Source organism: Colletes latitarsis, chromosome 12 (genome assembly GCF_051014445.1).
Source record: "Colletes latitarsis isolate SP2378_abdomen chromosome 12, iyColLati1, whole genome shotgun sequence".
In the NCBI taxonomy this organism is placed as follows: domain Eukaryota; kingdom Metazoa; phylum Arthropoda; class Insecta; order Hymenoptera; family Colletidae; genus Colletes; species Colletes latitarsis.
Genome location: NC_135145.1, coordinates 10,606,670 through 10,631,686, shown reverse-complemented (window position 1 = coordinate 10,631,686; position 25,017 = coordinate 10,606,670).

The following is a 25,017-nucleotide window of genomic DNA, read 5'->3' as shown; positions in this document are numbered from 1 at the left end:
ACTCAGTGTTTCAGTGTGGTACCTCATTACTACGTGACCCAAACCAGAAAAAGCCTAGGATCTTCCCAACAAGTATGCGAGATATGCGGAAGTATGAGCACGATGACAGCAAATACCAGACCTAACACAAACCTAACCGGTGTTATCCTCTTAAATATTCATTCGACCCAGGTTTAACACACTGTTTCAGTGTGGTACCTCATTACTACGTGATCCAATCCAGAAAAAGCCCAGGATATGGCCAACAAGTTTCCGAAAAATGCGAAGGTATGTGCCAGATGAATGCAAATACCAGACCTAACACAAACCTACACGGTGTTATCTACTAAAATATAGATCAAATCCAGGTTTTCATGCACTGTTTCAGTGTGGTACCACAGTACTACGTGATCCAAACCAGAAAAAGCCCAGGATCAAGCTAACAAGTATTGCGAGCAATGCGACAATTTGAGCCACATGAGGGCAGATACCAGTCCTAACTCTGACCTAACCTGTGTTATCCTCTTATATATTCATTGGACCCAGGTTTAGCTCAATGTTTCAGTGTGGTACCTCATTACAACGTGATCCAACCCCGAAATAGCCCTGGATCTGGCAAACAAGTATGCGAAGAATGCGAAAGTATGAGCCAGATGATTGCAAATACCAGACCTAACAAAGACCTAATCGGTGTTATCCTCTAAAATATAGATCGAATCCAGGTTTAATGCGCTGTTTCAGTGTGGTACCACATTACCACCTAACCGGTGTTATCCTCTAAAATATTGATCGAACCTAAGTTTAGCTCACTGTTTCGGTGTGGTACCACATTACTACGTGATCCAAAGCAGAAAAAGCCCAGGATCTTGCCAACAAGTATGCGAGAAATGCGGAAGTATAAGCCCGATGACTGCAAATACCAGACCTAACACAAACCTAACCGGTCTTATCCTCTTAAATATTCATTGGACCCAGGTTTCAGACACTGTTTCAGTGTGGTACCCCATTACTACGTGATCCAAACCAGAAAATACCCAGAATCTGGCCAACATGTACGCAAAAAATGCGGAAGTATGAGCCGGATAATGGCAAGTACCAGACCTAACGCAGACATAACCGGCGTTATCCTCTAAAGTATTAACCGGAACCAGGTTTAATTGCCTGTTTCGGTGTGGTACCTCATTACTACGTGATCCAAACCAGAAAATGCCCAGGATCAAGCCAACAAGTATTGCGAGAAATGCGATAGTATGATCCAGATGATTGCAAATACCGGACCTAACACTGGTCAAACCGGTGTCATCCTCTAAAATATCGATCGAATCCAGGTTTAACTCGCAGTTTCAGTGTGGTACCACATTACTACGTGATCCAAACCAGAAAATACCCAGAATCTGGCCAACATGTATGCAAAAAATGCGGAAGTATGAGCCGGATAATGGCAAATACCAGACCTAACGCAGACATAACCGGCGTTATCCTCTAAAGTATTAACCGGAACCAGGTTTAATTGCCTGTTTCGGTGTGGTACCTCATTGCTACGTGATCCAAACCAGAAAATGCCCAGGATCAAGCCAACAAGTATTGCGAGAAATGCGATAGTATGATCCAGATGATTGCAAATACCGGACCTAACACTGGTCAAACCGGTGTCATCCTCTAAAATATCGATCGAATCCATGTTTAACTCGCAGTTTCAGTGTGGTACCACATTACAAAGTGCTCCAAAGCAGAAAAAACCCAGGATCTGGCCAACATGTATGTGAAAATTGCGAAAGTATGAGCCAGATGATGGCAAAGACCAGACCTGACTCTGACCTAAACGGTGTTATCCTCTAAAACATTGGTCGTATCCAGGTTTAACTCTCTGTTTCAGTGTGGTACCACATTACTACATGATCTAAACCAGAAAAAGCCCAGGATCAAGCCAACAAGTATTGCGAGAAATGCGACAGTAAGAGCCAGATGATGGCAAATACCAGAACTAACCCTGACCTAACCAATGTTATACTCTAAAATATAGATTGAATCCAGGTTTATCTCACTGTTTCAGTGTGGTACCACATTACTACGTGATCCAAACTAGAAACAGCCCAGGATCTGGCCAACAAGTATTCGAAAAATGCGACAGTAAGAGCCAGATGATGGCAAATACCAGACCTAACCCTGCTCTAACCGGTGTTATCCTCTAATATATAGATTGAATCCAGGTTTAACTCACTGTTTCAGTGTGGTACCACATTACTACATGATCTAAACCAGAAAAAGCCCAGGATCAAGCCAACAAGTATTGCGAGAAATGCGACAGTAAGAGCCAGATGATGGTAAATACCAGAACTAACCCTGACCTAACCAATGTTATACTCTAAAATATAGATTGAATCCAGGTTTAACTCACAGTTTCAGTGTGGTACCACATTACTACATGATCTAAACCAGAAATTACCCAGAATCTGGCCAACATGTATGCAAAAAATGCGGAAGTATGAGCCAGATAATGGCAAATACCAGACCTAACGCAGACCTAACCGGCGTTATCCTCTAAAGTATTAACCGGAACCAGGTTTAATTGCCAGTTTCGGTGTGGTACCTCATTTCTACGTGATCCAAACTAGAAAAAGCCCAGGATCAAGCCAACAAGTATTGCGAGAAATGCGATAGTATGAGCCAGATGATGGCAAATATCAGACCTAACCCTGACCTAACCGGTGTTATCCTCTAAAATATTAATCGAACCTAGGTTTAACTCACTGCTTCAGTGTGGTACCTCATTAGTACGTGATCCACACCAGAAATAGCCCAGGATCTGGCCATCAAGTAACCGAAAAATGCGAAAGTATGAGCTAGATGATGGTAATCGCCAGACCTAATCCTGACCTAACCGGAGTTATCCTCTAAAATATTAATCGAACCCAGGTTGAACTCACTGTTTCAGTGTGGTACCTCATTACTACGTGATCCAAACCAGAAAAAGCCCAGGATCTGGCCAACAAGTATGCGAAAAATGCGAAGGTATGAGCCAGACGATTGCAAATACCAGACCTAACACAAACCTAAACGGTGTTATCTTCGAAAATGTAGATCGAATCCAGGTTTAATGCACTGTTTAAGTTTGGTGCCACATTACAACGTGATCCAAACCAGAAAGAGCCCAGGATCAAGCCAACAAGAATTGCGAGAAATGCGTTAGTATGAGCCAGATGATGGCAAATACCAGACCTAACCCTGACCTAGCCGGTGTTATCCTCTAGAATATTAATCGAAGCCAGGTTGAACTCACAGTTTCAGTGTGGCACCTCATTACTACGTGATCCAAACCAGAAAAGCCCTAGGATCTGGCCAACATGAATGCGAAAAATGCGAAAGCATGAGCCAGATGATGGCAAATACCAGACCTAACCCCGATCTAACCGGTGTTATCCTCTAAAATATAGATTGAATCCAGGTATATCTCACTGTTTCAGTGTGGTACCACATTACTACGTGATCCAAACTAGAAACAGCCCAGGATCTGGCCAACAAGTATTCGAAAAATGCGAAAGTATGAGCCAGATGATGGCAAATACCAGACCTAACCCTGCTCTAACCGGTGTTATCCTCTAATATATAGATTGAATCCAGGTTTAACTCACTGTTTCAGTGTGGTACCACATTACTACATGATCTAAACCAGAAAAAGCCCAGGATCAAGCCAACAAGTATTGCGAGAAATGCGACAGTAAGAGCCAGATGATGGTAAATACCAGAACTAACCCTGACCTAACCAATGTTATACTCTAAAATATAGATTGAATCCAGGTTTAACTCACAGTTTCAGTGTGGTACCACATTACTACATGATCTAAACCAGAAAAAGCCCAGGATCAAGCCAACAAGTATTGCGAGAAATGCGACAGTAAGAGCCAGATGATGGCAAATACCAGAACTAACCCTGACCTAACCAATGTTATACTCTAAAATGTAGATCGAATGCAGGTTTAACTCACTGTTTCGGTGTGGTACGACATTTCTACGTGATCCAAACCAGAAAAAGCCCAGGATCTGACCAACAAGTATGCGAAGAATGCGAAAGTGTGAGCCAGATGAATGCTAAAACCAGTCCTAATCCAGACCTAACCGGAGTTATCCTCTAAAATATAGATCGAATCCAGGTTTAGTTCACTGTTTCAGTGTGGTACCACATTACAAAGTGTTCCGAAGCAGAAAAACCCCAGCATCTGGCCAACAAGTATGCGAAAAATGCGAAAGTATGAGCGAGATAAGGGCAAATCCCAGAACTAACCCAGACCTAACCGGCGCTATCCTGTAAAGTATTAATCGGAAGCAGGTTTAGTTGCCTGTATCGGTGTTGTACCACATTACTACGTGATCCAAACCAGAAAAAGCCCAGGATCTGGCCAACAAGTATGCGAAAAATGCGAAAGTATGAGCCAGATGAATGCAAAAGCCAGTCCTAACCCAGACCTAACCGGAGTTATCCTCTAAAATATAGATCGAATCCTGGTTTAATTCACTGTTTCAGTGTGGTACCACATTGCAACATGCTCGAAGGCAGAAAAAGCCAAGGATTTGGCCAACATGTATGTGAAAATTGCGAAAGTATGAGCCAGATGATGGCAAAGACCAGACCTGACCCAGAACTAACCGGCGCTATCCTGTAAACTATTAATCGGAACCAGGTTCAATTGCCTGTATCGGTGTTGTACCACATTACTACGTGATCGGAACCAGAAAAAGCCCAGGATCTGCCCAACAAGTAAGCGAAAAATGAGAAAGCATGAGCCAGATGATGGCAATTCCCAGACCTAACACTCATCTAACCGGTGCATCCACTAAAATATTGATCGAAACCAGGATGACAGCCGGCTTAGGTGTGGTACCACGTTACTACGCGATCCAAATCAGAAAAAGCCCAGCATCTGGCCAACAAGTATGCGAAAAATGCGAAAGTATCAGCAAGATAAGTGCAAATCCCAGACCTAACCCAGACCTAACCCAGACCTAACCGGCGCTATCCTGTAAAGTATTAATCGGAACCAGGTTTAATTGCCTGAATCGGTGTGGTACCACATTTCTACGTGATCCAAACCAGAAAAACCCCAGGATCAAGCCAACAAGTATTGCGAGCAATGCGACAATTTGAGCCACATGAGAGCAAATACCAGTCCTAACTCTGACCTAACCTGTGTTATCCTCTTATATATTCATTGGACCCAGGTTTAGGTCAATGTTTCAGTGTGGTACCACATTACTACGTGATCCCAACCAGAAAAAGTCCAGGATCAAGCCGACAAGTATTGTGAGAAATGCGATAGTATGAGCCAGATGATGGCAAATACCAGAACTAACCCTGAACTATCCGGTGTTATCCCCTAATATATTAATCGAACCTAGGTATAGCTCACTGATTCAGTGTGGTACCTCATTACAACGTGATCCAAACCCGAAATAGCCCTGGATCTGGCAAACAAGTATGCGAAGAATGCGAAAGTATGAGCCAGGTGATTGCAAGTACCAGACCTAACACAAACCTAAACGGTGTTATCTTCTAAAATATAGATCGGATACAGGTTTAATGCACTGTTTCAGTGGGGTACCACATTACAACGTGATCCACACCAGACAAAGCCCAGGATCTGGCCAACAAGTATCCAAAAATTGCGAAGGTATGTGCCAGATGATTGCAAATACCAGACCTAACCAAGACCTAATCGGTGTTATCCTCTAAAATATAGATCGAATCCAGGTTTAATGCGCTGTTTCAGTGTGGTACCACATTACCACCTAACCGGTGTTATCCTCTAAAATATTGATCGGACCCAAGTTTAGCTCACTGTTTCGGTGTGGTACCACATTACTACGTGATCCAAAGCAGAAAAAGCCCAGGATCTTGCCAACAAGTATGCGAGAAATGCGGAAGTATAAGCCCTATGACTGCAAATACCAGACCTAACGCAAACCTAACCGGTCTTATCCTCTTAAATATTCATTGGACCCAGGTTTCTGACACTGTTTCAGTGTGGTACCCCATTACTACGTGATCCAAACCAGAAAAAGCCTAGGATCCAGCCAACAAGTATTGCGAGAAATGCGATAGTATGATCCAGATGATTGCAAATACCGGACCTAACACTCGCCAAACCGGTGTCATTCTCTAAAATATCGATCGAATCCAGGTTTAACTCGCAGTTTCAGTGTGGTACCACATTACTACGTGATCCAAACCAGAAAATGCCCAGGATCAAGCCAACAAGTATAGCGAGAAATGCAATAGTATGATCCAGATGATTGCAAATACCGGACCTAACCCTGGCCAATCCGGTGAATTCCTTTAACATATAGATCGAATCCAGGTTTAATTCACTGTTTCAGTGTGGTACCCCATCACAACGTGATCCAAACCAGAAAATACCCAGAATCTGGCCAACATGTATGCAAAAAATGCGGAAGTATGAGCCGGATAATGGCAAATACCAGACCTAATGCTGACCTAACCGGCGTTATCCCCTAAAGTATTAACCGGAACCAGGTTTAATTGCCTGTTTCGGTGTGGTACCTCATTACTACGTGATCCAAACCAGAAAAAGCCTAGGATCAAGCCAACAAGTATTGCGAGAAATGCGAAAGTATGAGCTAGATGATGGTAATCGCCAGACCTAACCCTGACCTAACCGGTGTTATCCTCTAAAATAGTAATCGAAGCCAGGTTTGGCTCACTGTTTCAGTGTGGTACCTCATTACTACGTGATCCAAACCAGAAAAAGCCCAGGATCTGGCCAACAAGTATGCGAAAAATGCGAAGGTATGAGCCAGACGATTGCAAATACCAGACCTAACACAAACCTAAACGGTGTTATCTTCGAAAATTTAGATCGAATCCAGGTTTAATGCACTGTTTAACTTTGGTGCCACATTACTACGTGATCCAAACCAGAAAAAGTCCAGGATCTGGCCAACAAGTATGCGAAAAATGCGAAAGTATGAGCCAGATGATGGCAAATACCAGACCTAACCCAACCCTAACCGGCGTTAACCTCTATAATATTGATCGAAACCAGGTTTAATTGTCTCTTTCAGTCTGTGTACCTCATTACTACGTGATCACACCAGAAAAAGCCCAGAATTAGGCCAACAAGCTTGCGAAAAATGCGAAGGTATGAGCTATATGATTGCAAATGCCAGTCCTAACACAGACCTAACCGGTGTTATCCTCAAAAATATAGGTCGAATCCAGGTTTAATGCGCTGTTTCAGTGTGGTACCACATTACCACCTAACCGGTGTTATCCTCTAAAATATTGATCGGACCCAAGTTTAGCTCACTGTTTCGGTGTGGTACCACATTACTACGTGATCCAAAGCAGAAAAAGCCCAGGATCTTGCCAACAAGTATGCGAGAAATGCGGAAGTATAAGCCCTATGACTGCAAATACCAGACCTAACGCAAACCTAACCGGTCTTATCCTCTTAAATATTCATCGGACCCAGGTTTCAGACACTGTTTCAGTGTGGTACCCCATTACTACGTGATCCAAACCAGAAAAAGCCTAGGATCCAGCCAACAAGTATTGCGAGAAATGCGATAGTCTGATCCAGATGATTGCAAATACCGGACCTAACACTCGCCAAACCGGTGTCATTCTCTAAAATATCGATCGAATCCAGGTTTAACTCGCAGTTTCAGTGTGGTACCACATTACTACGTGATCCAAACCAGAAAATGCCCAGGATCAAGCCAACAAGTATTGCGAGAAATGCGATAGTATGATCCAGATGATTGCAAATACCGGACCTAACCCTGGCCAAACCGGTGAATTCCTTTAACATATAGATCGAATCCAGGTTTAATTCACTGTTTCAGTGTGGTACCCCATCACAACGTGATCCAAACCAGAAAATACCCAGAATCTGGCCAACATGTATGCAATAAATGCGGAAGTATGAGCCAGATAATGGCAAATACCAGACCTAATGCTGACCTAACCGGCGTTATCCTCTAAAGTATTAACCGGAACCAGGTTTAATTGCCTGTTTCGGTGTGGTACCTCATTACTACGTGATCCAAACCAGAAAAAGCCTAGGATCAAGCCAACAAGTATTGCGAGAAATGCGATAGTATGATCCAGATGATGGCAAATACCGGACCTAACCCTGACCTAACCGGTGTTATCCTCTAAAATAGTAATCGAAGCCAGGTTTGGCTCACTGTTTCAGTGTGGTACCTCATTAGTACGTGATCCACACCAGAAATAGCCCAGGATCTGGCCAACAAGTATGCGAAAAATGCGAAAGTATGAGCCAGATGATGGCAAATACCAGACCTAACCCAACCCTAACCGGCGTTATCCTCTATAATATTGATCGAAACCAGGTTTAATTGTCTCTTTCAGTCTGTGTACCTCATTACTACGTGATCACACCAGAAAAAGCCCAGAATTAGGCCAACAAGCTTGCGAAAAATGCGAAGGTATGAGCTATATGATTGCAAATGCCAGTCCTAACACAGACCTAACCGGTGTTATCCTCTAAAATATTAATCGAACCCAGGTTTAACTCACTGTTTCAGTGTGGTACCTCATCACTACGTGATCCAAACCATAAAGAGCCCAGGATCAAGCTAACAAGTATTGCGAGAAATGCGTTAGTATGAGCCAGATGATGGCAATTACCAAACCTAACCCAGACCTAACCGGTGTTATCCTCTAAAATATTAATCGAACCCAGGTTTAACTCAGTGTTTCAGTGTGGTACCTCATTACTACGTGACCCAAACCAGAAAAAGCCCAGGATCTTGCCAACAAGTATGCGAGAAATGCGGAAGTATGAGCCCGATGAATGCAAATACCAGACCTAACACAAACCTAAACGGTGTTATCCTCTAAGGTATAGGTCCAATCCAGGTTTCGTTTACTGTTTCAGTGTGATACAACGTTACTACATGATCCAAACCGGAAAACACCCAGGATCTGGCCAACACGTTTGCGAAAAATGCGAAAGTATGAGCTAGATGATGGCAAACGCCATACCTAACCCAGACCTAACCGGTGTTATCCTCTAAAATATTAATCGAACCCAGGTTTAACTCAGTGTTTCAGTGTGGTACCTCATTACTACGTGACCCAAACCAGAAAAAGCCTAGGATCTTCCCAACAAGTATGCGAGATATGCGGAAGTATGAGCACGATGACAGCAAATACCAGACCTAACACAAACCTAACCGGTGTTATCCTCTTAAATATTCATTCGACCCAGGTTTCAGACACTGTTTCAGTGTGGTACCCCATTACTACGTGATCCAAACCAGAAAAAGCCCAGGATCTGGCCAACAAGTATGCGAAAAATGCGAAGGTATGAGCCAGACGATTGCAAATACCAGACCTAACACAAACCTAAACGGTGTTATCTTCGAAAATTTAGATCGAATCCAGGTTTAATGCACTGTTTAACTTTGGTGCCACATTACTACGTGATCGAAGGCAGAAAAAGTACAGGATATGGCCAACAAGTATGCGAGAAATGCGGAAGTATAAGCCCGATGACTGCAAATACCAGACCTAACGCAAACCTAACCGGTCTTATCCTCTTAAATATTCATTGGACCCAGGTTTCAGACACTGTTTCAGTGTGGTACCCCATTACTACGTGATCCAAACCAGAAAAAGCCCAGGATCAAGCTAACAAGTATTGCGAGCAATGCGACAATTTGAGCCACATGAGGGCAAGTACCAGTCCTAACTCTGACCTAACCTGTGTTATCCTCTTATATATTCATTGGACCCAGGTTTAGCTCAATGTTTCAGTGTGGTACCACATTACTACGTGATCCCAACCTGAAAACGTCCAGGATCAAGCCGACAAGTATTGCGAGAAATGCGATAGTATGAGCCAGATGATGGCAAATACCAGTCCTAACTCTGACCTAACCTGTGTTATCCTCTTATATATTCATTGGACCCAGGTTTAGCTCAATGTTTCAGTGTGGTACCACATTACTACGTGATCTCAACCAGAAAAAGTCCAGGATCAAGCCGACAAGTATTGCGAGAAATGCGATAGTATGAGCCAGATGATGGCAAATACCAGAACTAACCCTGAACTATCCGGTGTTATCCCTTAATATATTAATCGAACCTCGGCATAGCTCACTGATTCAGTGTGGTACCTCATTACAACGTGATCCAACCCCGAAATAGCCCTGGATCTGGCAAACAAGTATGCGAAGAATGCGAAAGTATGAGCCGGATGATTGCAAAGACCAGACCTAACCAAGACCTAATCGGTGTTATCCTCTAAAATATAGATCGAATCCAGGTTTAATGCGCTGTCTCAGTGTGGTACCACATTACCACCTAACCGGTGTTATCCTCTAAAATATTGATCGAACCCAAGTTTAGCTCACTGTTTCGGTGTGGTACCACATTACTACGTGATCCAAAGCAGAAAAAGCCCAGGATCTTGCCAACAAGTATTCGAGAAATGCGGAAGTATAAGCCCGATGACTGCAAATACCAGACCTAACGCAAACCTAACCGGTCTTATCCTCTTAAATATTCATTGGACCCAGGTTTCAGACACTGTTTCAGTGTGGTACCCCATTACTACGTGATCCAAACCAGAAAATACCCAGAATCTGGCCAACATGTATGCAAAAAATGCGGAAGTATGAGCCGGATAATGGCAAATACCAGACCTAACGCAGACGTAACCGGCGTTATCCTCTAAAGTATTAACCGGAACCAGGTTTAATTGCCTGTTTCGGTGTGGTACCTCATTACTACGTGATCCAAACCAGAAAATGCCCAGGATCAAGCCAACAAGTATTACGAGAAATGCGATAGTATGATCCAGATGATTGCAAATACCGGACCTAACACTGGTCAAACCGGTGTCATCCTCTAAAATATCGATCGAATCCAGGTTTAACTCGCAATTTCAGTGTGGTACCACATTACTACGTGATTCAAACCAGAAAATACCCAGAATCTGGCCAACATGTATGCAAAAAATGCGGAAGTATGAGCCAGATAATGGCAAATACCAGACCTAACGCAGACCTAACCGGCGTTATCATCTAAAGTATTAACCGGAACCAGGTTTAATTGCCAGTTTCGGTGTGGTACCTCATTTCTACGTGATCCAAACTAGAAAAAGCCCAGGATCAAGCCAACAAGTATTGCGAGAAATGCGATAGTATGATCCAGATGATTGCAAATACCGGACCTAACACTGGTCAAACCGGTGTCATCCTCTAAAATATCGATCGAACCTAGGTTTAACTCACTGCTTCAGTGTGGTACCTCATTAGTACGTGATCCACACCAGAAATAGCCCAGGATCTGGCCATCAAGTAACCGAAAAATGCGAAAGTATGAGCTAGATGATGGTAATCGCCAGACCTAATCCTGACCTAACCGGAGTTATCCTCTAAAATATTAATCGAACCCAGGTTTAACTCACTGTTTCAGTGTGGTACCTCATTACTACGTGATCCAAACAAGAAAAAGCCCAGGATCTGGCCAACAAGTATGCGAAAAATGCGAAGGTATGAGACAGACGATTGCAAATACCAGACCTAACACAAACCTAAACGGTGTTATCTTCGAAAATGTAGATCGAATCCAGGTTTAATGCACTGTTTAACTTTGGTGCCACATTACAACGTGATCCAAACCAGAAAGAGCCCAGGATCAAGCCAACAAGAATTGCGAGAAATGCGTTAGTATGAGCCAGATAATGGCAAATACCAGACTTAACCCAGACCTAACCGGTGTTATCCTTTAAAATATTAATCGATGCCAGGTTTAACTCAACTGTTTCAGTGTGGTACCTAATTACTACGTGATCCACACCAGAAAAAGCCCGCGATCTGGCCAACAGGTATGCGAAAAATGCGAAAGTATGAGCCAGGTGATGGCAAATACCAGACCTAACCCAGACCTAACCGGTGTTATCCTCTAAAATAGTAATCGAACTCAGGTTTAGATGACTGCTTCAGAGTGGTTCCACTTTACAATGTGATCCAAACCAGAAAAAGCCCAGGGTCAACCCAACAAGTATTGCGAGAAATGCGTTAGTATGAAACACATGATGGCATATACCAGACCTAACCCTCACCTAACCTGTGTTATCCTCTTAAATATTGACCGGACCCAGGTTTAACTCACTGTTTCAGTGTGGTACCACATTACTACATGATCCAAACCAGAAAAAGCCCTGGATCTGGCCAACAAGTGTGTGAAAAATGCGAAAGTATGAGCCAGATGATGGCAAATATCAGACCTAACCCAGACCTAACCGGTGGTATCCTCTATAATATTGATCGAAACAAGGTTTAATTGTCTCTTTCAGTGTGGTACCACATTACAACGTGAGTCACACCAGAAAAAGCCCAGGATCTGGCCAACAAGTATCCGAAAATTGCGAAGGTATGAGCCGGATGATTGCAAATACCAGACCTAACACAAACCTAAACGGTGTTATCCTCTTATATATTGACCGGACCAAGGTTTAACTCATTGTTTCAGTGTGGTACCACATCACTACCTGATCCAAACCAGAGAAAGCCCAGGATCTTGCCAACAAGTATGCGGAAAATGTGAAAGTATGAGCATGATGACTGCAAATGCCAGAACCTAACACAAACCTAAACAGTGTTATCTTCTAAAATATACATCGAATTCAGGTTTAATTCACTGTTTCAGTGTGGTACCACATTACAACGTGATCCAAACCTGAATGAGCCCATAATTAAGCCAACAAGTATTGCGAGAAATGCGTTAGTATGAGCCAGATGATGGAAAATACCATACCTAACCCAGACCTAACCGGTGTTATCCTCTCAAATACTGCCCGAAACCAGGTTTAACTCACTGTTTCAGTGTGGTATCTCATTACTACGTGATCCACACCAGAAAAAGCCCAGGATCAATCCAACAAGTATTGTGCGAAATGCGTTAGTGTGAGCCAGATGATGGCAAATACCAGACCTAACCCTGACCTATCCGGTGTTATCCTCTAAAATATTGATCGGATCCAGGGTTATCTCACTGCTTCAGTGTGGTACCACATTTCTACGTGTTCCAAACCAGAAAAAGCCCAGGTTCAAGCCAACATGTATTGCGAGAAATGCGTCAGTATGAGCCAGATGATGGCAAATACCAGACCTAACAAAAACCTAACCGGTGTCATCCTCTAAAATATTGATCGGACCCAGGTTAACTCATTGTTTCAGTGTGGTTCCACATTTCTGCGTGACCCAAACCAGAAAAAGCCCAGAATCTGGCAAACAAGTATGCGAAAAATGGGAAAGTATGTGCCAGATCATGGCAAATACCGGAATTAACTCTGACCTAACCGGTGGTATCCTCTAAAATTTTAATCGAATCCAGGTTTAACTCTCTGTTTCAGTGTGGTACCACATTACTACATGATCTACACCAGAAAAAGCCCAGGATCAAGCCAACAAGTATGCGGAAAATATGAAAGTATGAGCATGTTTAAAGATTTGCATAATGCCGAGCGATTGTCCTCGGCCGCGATTACCGTTAATCCTATTAACGTACAATTCGAAGGAGATTATCTCTAATAGGATTTGTATGGCAAACAGTGATAGAAAAACGCGTGTATTACTAGTTTTTCTGGCATCGGTAACGGCTCATTGCCTTCGATTCGAGTGTGCTAACGGTGTTGATGACGTCAGTACCGTGAGAGAGTAGTGCGCTGAGATTCAGACGGAGAAAGACTGCCGAAATTTAGGCAGCGCCGCGTAACGACTAATTAGAGTAACGCGGCCGCGTCTTCGGCTGTCAATCCGCGCAGTCCTACGTAGACTTCCAACTAAAGCGGATCGGCTCCCGATTGCACTCGAAAGGAAAGATTTACAAAAGGAAAGTTCGAATTGTTTGATATTCAGAACGATTCTGCCTGTAGTTAAAGGGTGTATAGAATAGATGTTCAGTCTGGTGCGGGTCCACTGATTGACCTCGCACAGCTGAGAATTCGATAAAACTCGAGAAAAGTGGGGAAATAATCCGCCTTTTCCTTGACAAACGGATCGGTTTAGATTCGGTCAAGTACGCCCCGGAATCTTGTATGGGATTTCCCAAATCGAGATTCCACGAAATCAGTCCTGCGACAGGAGATCGAGAAAATACACCAGTAAGGTGTTCGATCCCTCCGTGCAGAATTGAACGGCCGTCTCGATCGTATAAACGATCGAGGCATAAGAAAGTTGGCAAAAATTACGCTTCAATTTTCTTGTGATTACCGCCAGGCTGAGGAGACACCAATGGAAGGCACCTACGTGGTGAACCATCCAGGTGGGTCCATTGTAGTCGGGTCAACGTCCACAAAGGACGTCTGACTTTTCCGGTCTGCGAGTCCTTACTCCTACAGATCCCGCCGGTGTAACGTTTAGAGGATCACCTGTGCGGAGGAGTAACGGAGTCGTGGGTCAGGCCCCCACGTGGTTCGAATACTGTTAAGTGCAACGAATAGATGTGGAACGTGCAGTGAACCACGTGCAGTCGGGCTCCGTAGTGCAACCCCTGACCAATAAGTCGTCTGTTGAAGCAGCCAAGAGCAGCCACAGTTCGACGGTTGGGCTGTTGCACTGCACTGCGTTTCGGCGCATAGACTCAGTGGGCAGACTCATGGGAAAAGTGCATTTGGAGCCTTACAACCTCCACTTGCAATCCCGTCCACAAGGTAATCGACTGCAAACGGCGTAGATAAGGAATTTATTCTTTATCAAAAGCCAAAATTATAAATACAGTCCACTAGCCAGCTCGTATATTACGAGCGAGCGTAATTCTCCGCTCCTATACATTCGATCCCCGAAGCCAGGAGCGTGAGGACACAAACGCGGCATAGATACGTATAACGTGTTTACGTGTGTCTAACACATAGCCGTGTTTTTCTGATTATAGGAACCTTGGCCTACCTCAACCCGGCGAGTTAGGCGACGAGGCAGGCAACGTCCCAGCACGATTATAGACAATCACAATTTACTTTGGTTTTCGATTGTTATTTTTATTTCAATTTTACGTTTGTAATAAAAGGTCGGCGTAGAAGGCCGACGAAAAGAAAACCAGACGTCAGTAATTATTATCCCTGAAAACTCCTATACCTCTATCCGGACCTCGTCATTAAAAGCATCAGCTTTTTAACAGAACATGATGACTGCAAATACCAGACCTAACACAAACCTAACCGGCGTCATCCTCTAAAGTATTAATCGGAACCAGGTTTAATTGCCTGTTTCGGTGTGGTACCACATTACAACGTGCTCAAAACCAAAAATGCCCAGGATCTGCCCAACATGTATTGCGAGAAATGCGTCAGTATGAGCCAAATGATGGCAAATACCAGACCTGACCCTCACCTAACCTGCGTTATCCTCTTAAATATTGATCGGACCCCGGTTTAATTCACTGTTTCAGTGTGGCACCTCATCACAACGTGATCCAAACCAGTAAAAGCCCACGATCTGGCCAACAAGTATGCGAAAAATGAAAAAGTATGAGCTAGATGATGACAAATAACAGACCTATCCTAACCTAACCGGTGTTATCCTCTAAAATATTGATCGGACCCAGGTTAACTCATTGTTTCTGTGTGCTACCACATTACACCGAGATGCAAACCAGAGGAATCCCAGGATCCGGCCAACAAGTATGCGAAAAGTGCGAAAGTATGTGCCAGATCATGGCAAATACCAGACCTAAAGCAAACCTAACCGGTGTTATCTTCTTAAATAGAGATCGGACCCCGGTTTAAATCACTATTTCAGTGTGATACCTCATCACAACGTGATTCAAACCAGAAAAAGCCCAGGATCTGGCCAACAAGTGTACGAAGAATGCGAAGGTATGAGCCTGACGACAGCAAATACCAGACGTAACACAAACCCAACCGGTGTTATCCTCAAACATATTGATCGGACCCCGGTCAACTTATTGTTTCAGTGTGGTACCTCATCACAACGTGATCCAAACCAGAAAAAGCCCAGGATGAAGCCAACATGTATTGCGAAAAATACATCAGTATGAGCCAGATGATGGCAAATACCAGACCTAACACTGACCTAACCGGTGTTATCCTCTAAAATATTGATCGGACCCAGGTTAACTCAATGTTTCTGTGTGCTACTACATTACACCGAGATGCAAACCAGAGAAATCCCAGGATCTGGCCAACAAGTATGCGAAAAGTGCGAAAGTATGTGCCAGATCATGGCAAATACCAGACCTAAAGCAAACCTAACCGGTGTTATCCTCTAACACATTGATCGGACCCAGGTTAACTTATTGCTTCAGTGTGGTACCTCATTAGTACGTGCTCCAAACTAGAAAAAGCCCAGGATCTGGCCAACAAGTATGCGAAGATTGCGAAAGTATGAGCCTGACGACTGCAAATACCAGACCTAACAAAAACCTAACCGGTGTTATCTTCTAAAATTGTAATCGAACCTAGGTTTAGCTGACTGATTCAGTGACGTACCTCATTGCTACGTGATCCAAACCAGACAAAGCCCAGGATCTGGCCAACAAGTATGCAAAAAATGCGAAAGTTTGAGCCAGATGATGGCAAATACCAGACCTAACCCTGACTTATCCGGTGTTATCCTCTAAAATATCGATCGGACCCAGGTTAACTCATTGTTTCTGTGTGCTACCACATTACACCGAGATGCAAACCAGAGAAATACCAGGATCTGGCCAACAAGTATGCGAAAAGTGTGAAAGTATGTGCCAGGTCATGGCAAATACCATTAATAACCCTGACCTAACCGCTGTTATCCTCTAAAATATTAATCGAACGCAGGTTTAGCTCACTGTTTCAGTGTTGTACTTCATTAGTGCGTGATCCAAACCAGAAAAAGCCCTGGATCTGACCAACAAGTATGCGAACAATGCGAAAGTATGAGACAGATGACTGCAAATACCAGACCTAACCCTCACCTAACCTGTGTTATCTTCATAAATAGTGATCGGACACCGGTTTAATTCACTGTTTCAGTGTGGTACCGCATCACAACGTGCTCCAAACCAGAAAACGCCCAGGAGCTGGCCAACAAGTATGCGAAAAATGCGAAAGTATGAGCCAGATGATGGCAAATACCAGACGAAACCCTGACCTAACCGGTGTTATCCTCTAAAATATTGATCGGACCAAGGTTAACTCATTGTTTCTGTGTGCTACCACATTACACCGAGATGCAAACCAGAGGAATCCCAGGATCCGGCCAACAAGTATGCGAAATGTGCGAAAGTATGTGCCAGATCATGGCAAATACCAGACCTAAAGCAAACCTAACCGGTGTTATCCTCTAACACATTGATCGGACCCAGGTTAACTTGTTGTTTCAGTGTGGTTCCTCACTAGTACGTGATCCAAACTAGAAAAAGCACAGGATCTGGCCAACAAGTATGCGAAAAATGCGAAAGTATGAGCCAGATGATGGCAAATACCAGACGAAACCCTGACCTAACCGGCGTTATCTTCCAAAATATTGATCGGACCCAGGTTTCACACACTGTTCCAGTGTGGTACCACATTACTGATCCAAACCAGAAAACGCCCAGGAGCTGGCCAACAAGTATGCGAAGAATGCGAAAGTATGAGCATGACGACTGCAAATACCAGACATAACCCTCACCTCACCTGTTCTATCTTCTGAAATATTGATCAGACAGCGGTTAATTCACTGTTTCAGTGTGGTACCTCATCACAACGTGATCCAAACCAGAAAAAGCCCAGGATCTGGCCAACAAGTATGCGAAGAATGCGAAAGTATGAGACAGATGACTGCAAATACCAGACCTAACAAAAGCCTAACCGGTGTTATCCTCTAAAATATTGATCGGACCCCGGTTTAATCCATTGTTTCAGTGTTGTACCTCATTAGTGCGTGATCCAATCTAGAAAAAGCCCAGGATCAATCCAACAACTATTGCGAGAAATGCGTTAGTATGAGCCAGATGATGGCAAATATCAGACCTAACCCAGGCATAACCGGTGTTATCCTCTAAAATATTAATCGAACCCAGGTTTAACTCACTGTTTCAGTGTGGTACCTCATTACTACGTGATCCAAACTCGAAAAAGCCCAGGATCAATCCAACAAGTATGCGAAAAATGCGAAAGCACGAGACAGATGATGGCAAATATCAGACCTAACCCTGGCATAACCGGTGTTATCCTCTAAAATATTAATCGAACGCAGGTTTAGCTCACTGTTTCAGTGTTGTACCTCATTAGTGAGTGATCCAATCCAGAAAAAGCCCAGGATCTGGCCAACAAGTATGCGAAAAATGCGAAAGTATAAGCTAGATGATGGCGAATACAAGACCTAACAAAGACCTAACCGGTGTTATCCTCTAAAATATTGATCGAATCAAGGTTTAACCCACTGTTTCTGTGTGGTACCACATTACTACGTGATCCAAACCAGGAAAAGCCCAGGATCTGGCCAACAAGTATGTGACAAATGCGAAAGTATGTGCCAGATCATGGCAAATATCAGACCTAACCCAGGCCTAACCAGTGTTATCCTCTAAAATATTGATCCGACCCAGGTTAACTCATTGTTTCAGTGTGGTACCACATTACAATGTGATCCAAACCAGAAAAAGCCCAGGATCTGGCCATCAAGTATGCGAAGAATGCGAAAGTATGAGCCAGATGATGGCAACTATCAGACCTAACCCTGACCTAACCAATGTTATCCTCTAAAATATTGATCGGACCCAGGTTAACTCATTGTTTCAGTGTGGTACCACATTACAACTTGATCCAAACCAGAAAAATCCCACGATCTGGCCAACAAGTATGCGAAGAATGCGAAAGTATGAGACAGATGACTGCAAATACCAGACCTAACAAAAACCTAACCGGTTTTATCCTCTAACATATAGATCGGACCCCGGTTTAACTCACTGCTTCAGTGTGGTACCACATTACTACCTGATCCAAACCAGAAAACGCCCAGGAGCTGGCCAACAAGTATGCGAAAAATGCGAAAGTATGAGCTAGATGATGGCAAATACCAGACCTAACTCTCACCTAACCTGTGTTATCCTCTCAAATATTGATCGGACCCCGGTTTAACTGACTGTTTCAGTGTGGTACCACATTACAACTTGATCCAAACCAGAAAAATCCCACGATCTGGCCAACAAGTATGCGAAAAATGCGAAAGCACGAGGCAGATCATGGCAAATACCATAAATAACCCTGACCTAACCGGTGTTATCCTCTAAAATATTAATCGAACGCAGGTTTAGCTCACTGTTTCGTGTTGTACCTCATTAGTGCGTGATCCAAACCAGAAAAAGCCCTGGATCTGGCCAACAAGTATGTGAAGCATGCGAAAGTATGAGACAGATGACTGCAAATACCAGACCTAACCCTCACCTAACCTGTGTTATCTTCATAAATAGTGATCGGACACCGGTTTAATTCACTGTTTCAGTGTGGTACCGCATCACAACGTGCTCCAAACCAGAAAACGCCCAGGAGCTGGCCAACAAGTATGCGAAAAATGCGAAAGTATGAGCCAGATGATGGCAAATACCAGACGAAACCCTGACCTAACCGGTGCTATCCTCTAAAATATTGATCGGACCCAGGTTAACTCATTGTTTCTGTGTGCTACCACATTACACCGAGATGCAAACCAGAGGAATCCCAGGATCCGGCCAACAAGTATGCGAAATGTGCGAAAGTATGTGCCAGATCATGGCAAATACCAGACCTAAAGCAAACCTAACCGGTGTTATCCTCTAACACATTGATCGGACCCAGGTTAACTTGTTGTTTCAGTGTGGTTCCTCACTAGTACGTGATCCAAACTAGAAAAAGCCCAGGATCTGGCCAACAAGTATGCGAAAAATGCGAAAGTATGAGCCAGATGATGGCAAATACCAGACGAAACCCTGACCTAACCGGCGTTATCTTCCAAAATATTGATCGGACCCAGGTTTCACACACTGTTCCAGTGTGGTACCACATTACTGATCCAAACCAGAAAACGCCCAGGAGCTGGCCAACAAGTATGCGAAGAATGCGAAAGTATGAGCATGACGACTGCAAATACCAGACATAACCCTCACCTCACCTGTTCTATCTTCTGAAATATTGATCAGACAGCGGTTTAATTCACTGTTTCAGTGTGGTACCTCATCACAACGTGATCCAAACCAGAAAAAGCCCAGGATCTGGCCAACAAGTATGCGAAGAATGCGAAAGTATGAGACAGATGACTGCAAATACCAGACCTAACAAAAGCCTAACCGGTGTTATCCTCTAAAATATTGATCGGACCCCGGTTTAATCCATTGTTTCAGTGTTGTACCTCATTAGTGCGTGATCCAATCTAGAAAAAGCCCAGGATCAATCCAACAACTATTGCGAGAAATGCGTTAGTATGAGCCAGATGATGGCAAATATCAGACCTAACCCAGGCATAACCCGTGTTATCCTCTAAAATATTAATCGAACCCAGGTTTAACTCACTGTTTCAGTGTGGTACCTCATTACTACGTGATCCAAACTCGAAAAAGCCCAGGATCAATCCAACAAGTATTGCGAGAGATGCGTTAGTGTGAGCCAGATGATGGCAAATATCAGACCTAACCCTGGCATAACCGGTGTTATCCTCTAAAATATTAATCGGGCCCAGGTTTAACTCACTGTTTCAGTGTGGTACCTGATTACTACGTGATCCAAACTAGAAAAAACCCAGGATCTGGCAACCATGTATTGCGAGAAATGCGTCAGTATGAGCCAGATGATGGCAAATACCAGTCCTAACCCTGACCCAACCCGTATTATCCTCTGAAATATTAATCGAACCCAGGTTTAGCTCACTGTTTCGGTGTTGTACCTCATTAGTGCGTGATCCAAACCAGAAGAAGCCCAGGATCCGGCCAACAAGTATGCGATGAATGCGAATGTATGAGCTAGATGATGATAAATACCAGACCTAACACTGACCTAACCGGTGTTATCCTCTAAAATATTATTCGAACCCAGGATTAGCTCACTGTTTCAGTGTGGTACCTCATTACTACGTCATCCAAACCAGAAAAAGCCCAGGATCTGGCCAACAAGTATGCGAAAAATGCGAAAGCACGAGACAGATCATGGCAAATACCATAAATAACCCTGACCTAACCGGTGTTATCCTCTAAAATATTAATGGAACGCAGGTTTAGCTCACTGTTTCAGTGTTGTACCACATTACAACATGCTCAAATGCAGACAATGCCCATGATCTGGACAACAAGTATGCGAAGAATGCGAATGTATGAGCCAGATCATGGCAAATACCAGACTTAACCATGTACTAACCTGTGTTATCCTCTCAAATGTTGATCGGACCCAGGTTTAACTCACTGTTTCAGTGTGGTACCACATTACAACATGCTCAAAAGCAGACAATGCCCAGGAGCTGGACAACAAGTATGCGAAGAATGCGAATGAATGTGCCAGATGATGGCAAATACCAGACCTAACACTGACCTAACCGGTGTTGTCCTCCAAAATATTGATTGGACCCAGGGTTATCTCACTGTTTCAGTGTGCTACCACTTCACAACGTGCTCCAATGCAGAAAAAGCACAGCATCTGGCCAACAAGTATGCGAAAATTGCGAAAGAATGAGCCAGATGATGGCAAATACCAGACCAAACCCTGTCCTAACCGGTGTTATCCTCTAAAATATTAATCGGAACCATGTTTAGTTGACTGTTTCTGTGTGGTACCACATTACAACATGCTCAAAAGCAGAAAATGCCCAGGATCTGGACAACAAGTGTGCGAAGAATGCGAAGGTATGAGCCTGACGACAGCAAATACCAGACATAACCCTGACCTAACTGGTGTGTTATTCTCTAAAATATTAATTGAACCCAGGTTTCGCTCACTGTTCCAGTGTGGTACCACATTACTGATCCAATCCAGAAAACGCCCATGATCTGGCCAACAAGTATGCGAAAAGTGCGACAGTATGTGCCAGATCATGGCAAATACCAGACCTAAAGCAAACCTAACCGGTGTTATCCTCTAACACATTGATAGGACCCAGGTTAACTTATTGTTTCAGTGTGGTACCTCATTAGTACGTTATCCAAACTAGAAAAAGCCCAGGATCTGGCCAACAGCTATGCGAAGAATGCGAAAGTATGAGACAGATGACTGCGAATACCAGACCTAACAAAAACCTAACCGGTGTTATCTTCTAAAATTGTAATCGAACCTAAGCTTAGCTGACTGATTCAGTGACGTACCTCATTGCTACGTGATCCAAACCAGAAAAAGCCCTGGATCTGGCCAGCAAGTATTTTTTTTTTTTTTTTTTTTTTTTTTTGTCGTGGGGAAAATCTTCGAAAGACTCCCTCCCACCTCCTTGGGGAGAGGTGGGAGGGGTGTGTGGGATTCCCCGCGCCCTTACAACGACAGGCGCGGGACCTACCCACTAAAAACCCCACGGTGACCCTTCGGCACGCTTTGGGAGGATACCGGGAATCGCTCGAAGCATTCTTCCGGTATCCTCCCCGTGCCCGCGCTTTCGCGCCCATCCCCCGGGGGGACAATCGGTCCCCCCAGTAGATGGCCAGCAAGTATGCGAAGAATGCGAAAGTATGAGACAGATGACTGCAAATACCAGACCTAACAAAAACCTAACCGGTGTTATCCTCTAACATATAGATCGAATCCAGGTTTAATTCACTGTTTGGGTGTGGTACCTCAACACACCGTAATCCAAACCAGAAAAAGCCCAGGATCTGGCCAACAAGTATGCGAAGAATGCGAAAGTTTGAGCCAGATGATGGCAAATAACAGACCTAACCCTGACTTATCCGGTGTTATCCTCTAAAATATTGATCGGACCCAGGATTAACTCACTGTTTCATTGCGGTAAAGCATTACTACGTGATGGAAACCAGAAAAAGCACAGGATCTGGCCAACAAGTATGCCAAAAATGCGAAAGTATGAGCCAGATAATGGCAAATACAAGACCTTACCCAGACCTAACCGGCGTTATCCTCTAAAGTATTAATCTGAAACAGGTTTAATTGCCTGTTTCGGTGGGGTACCACATTACAACGTGCTCAAAAGCAGAAAAAGCCCAGGATCTGGCCAACAAGTATGAGAAAATGCGAAGGTATGAGCTAGATGATGGCAAATGCCAGACCTATCCCAGACCTAATCGGCGTTATCCTCTAAAATATTAATCGTAACCAGGTTTAATTGCCAGTTTCTGTGCGGCAACACATTACTACGTGATCAAAACCTGGAAAAGCCCAGGATCTGGCCAACAAATGTGCGAAAAATGCGGAAGCATGAGCTGTTTGATGGCAGATACCACACTTAACACACACCTAACCGGCGTTATCCTCTAAAATATTAATCGGAACCAGGTTTAATTGACTGCATCTGTGTGGTACAACATAACTAAGTGGTCCAAACCAGAAAAAGTACAGGATCTGGCCAACAAGTATGCGAAAAATGCGAATGTGTGAGTCAGATCATGGCAAATACCAGACCTAACCCTGACCTAACCGGTGTTATCCTCTAAAATATTGATCGAATCCAGGTTTAACCCACTGTTTCTGTGTGGTACCACATTACTACGTGATCCACACCAGGAAAAGCCCAGGATCTGGCCAACAAGTATGTGGCAAATGCGAAAGTATGAGCCAGATCATGGCAAATACCAGACCTAACCCTGAACTAACCGGTGTTATCCTCTAAAATATTGATCGGATGCGGGGTTATCTCACTGTTTCAGTGTGCTACCACTTCACAACGTGCTCCAATGCAGAAAAAGCACAGCATCTGGTCAACAAGTATGCGAAAATTGCGAAAGAATGAGCCAGATGATGGCAAATACCAGACCAAACCCTGTCCTAGCCGGTGTTATCCCCTAAAATATTAATCGGAACCATGTTTAGTAGACTGTTTCTGTGTGGTACCACATTACTTCATGATCCAAGCCAGAAAAAGCCCAGCATTTGGCCAAAAAGTATGCGCAAAATGCGAAAGTATCAGCAAGATGAGGGCAAATCCCAGACCTACCCCAGACCTAACTTCCGTTATCCTCTAAAATATTGATCGGGACCAGGTTTAATTGCCTGTTTGGGTGTGGTACGACATTACAACATGCTCCAATCCAGAAAAAGCGCAGCATCTGGCCAAACTGCCAGTTCGGTTTCCGGGGGGGCCGATCGACTATCGACGCGATAGGTCGTGTGAGGGCCCTCTCGGAGGTGGCCGTCTCCCGGGGAGGGGTGGCATTGGCAATATCGTTGGATATTGCCAATGCCTTTAACACCCTCCCCTGGGAAGAGATAAGGAGGGGGCTCGAATATCATCGAGTCCCCCCTTGTCTCAGGGCGGTCGTCGGGGATTATCTCCGCGGCAGGTGGATCGAGTATCCGGGCCGGGATGGTGATATGCGGAGGGAGGTGTACTGCGGTGTTCCGCAGGGGTCGGTCCTCGGGCCACTCCTGTGGAACATCGCGTACGACTCGGTGTTGCGGGCCGGCCTCCCCGACGGCGTCAGCACGGTGTGTTATGCGGATGACACACTGGTGCTGGCCGTCGGGGCGCACTGGGGGAGGGCCATGCGTCGCGCGGAGGAGGGGTCGCAACGCGTCGTCGACCGGATCAGGGGGATGGGGATGACGGTGGCGGTCCATAAGACCGAGGTGATTGCGTTTCATTCACCTCGGCAGGATCCGCCACCCCCTCTGATCCGGGTGGGTGGGGCTGACATCGAGGTGAAGCCCCAGATCAGGTATCTGGGGCTGATCCTCGATAGCCACTGGCGTTTCGAGGAGCATTTCCGCTGCCTGGTCCCCCGGTTGGAAAGGATGGTTGCGGCTCTGGGCCGGATCCTGCCCAACCTGGGGGGCCCGGCGGGCCGAGTTCGTCGCCTCTATGTGGCAATGGTCCAGTCGGTGGCCCTATACGGGTCCCCCGTCTGGGTGGACGACCTGGCTGCCTCCCGGCGCAGCATGACTATGCTGC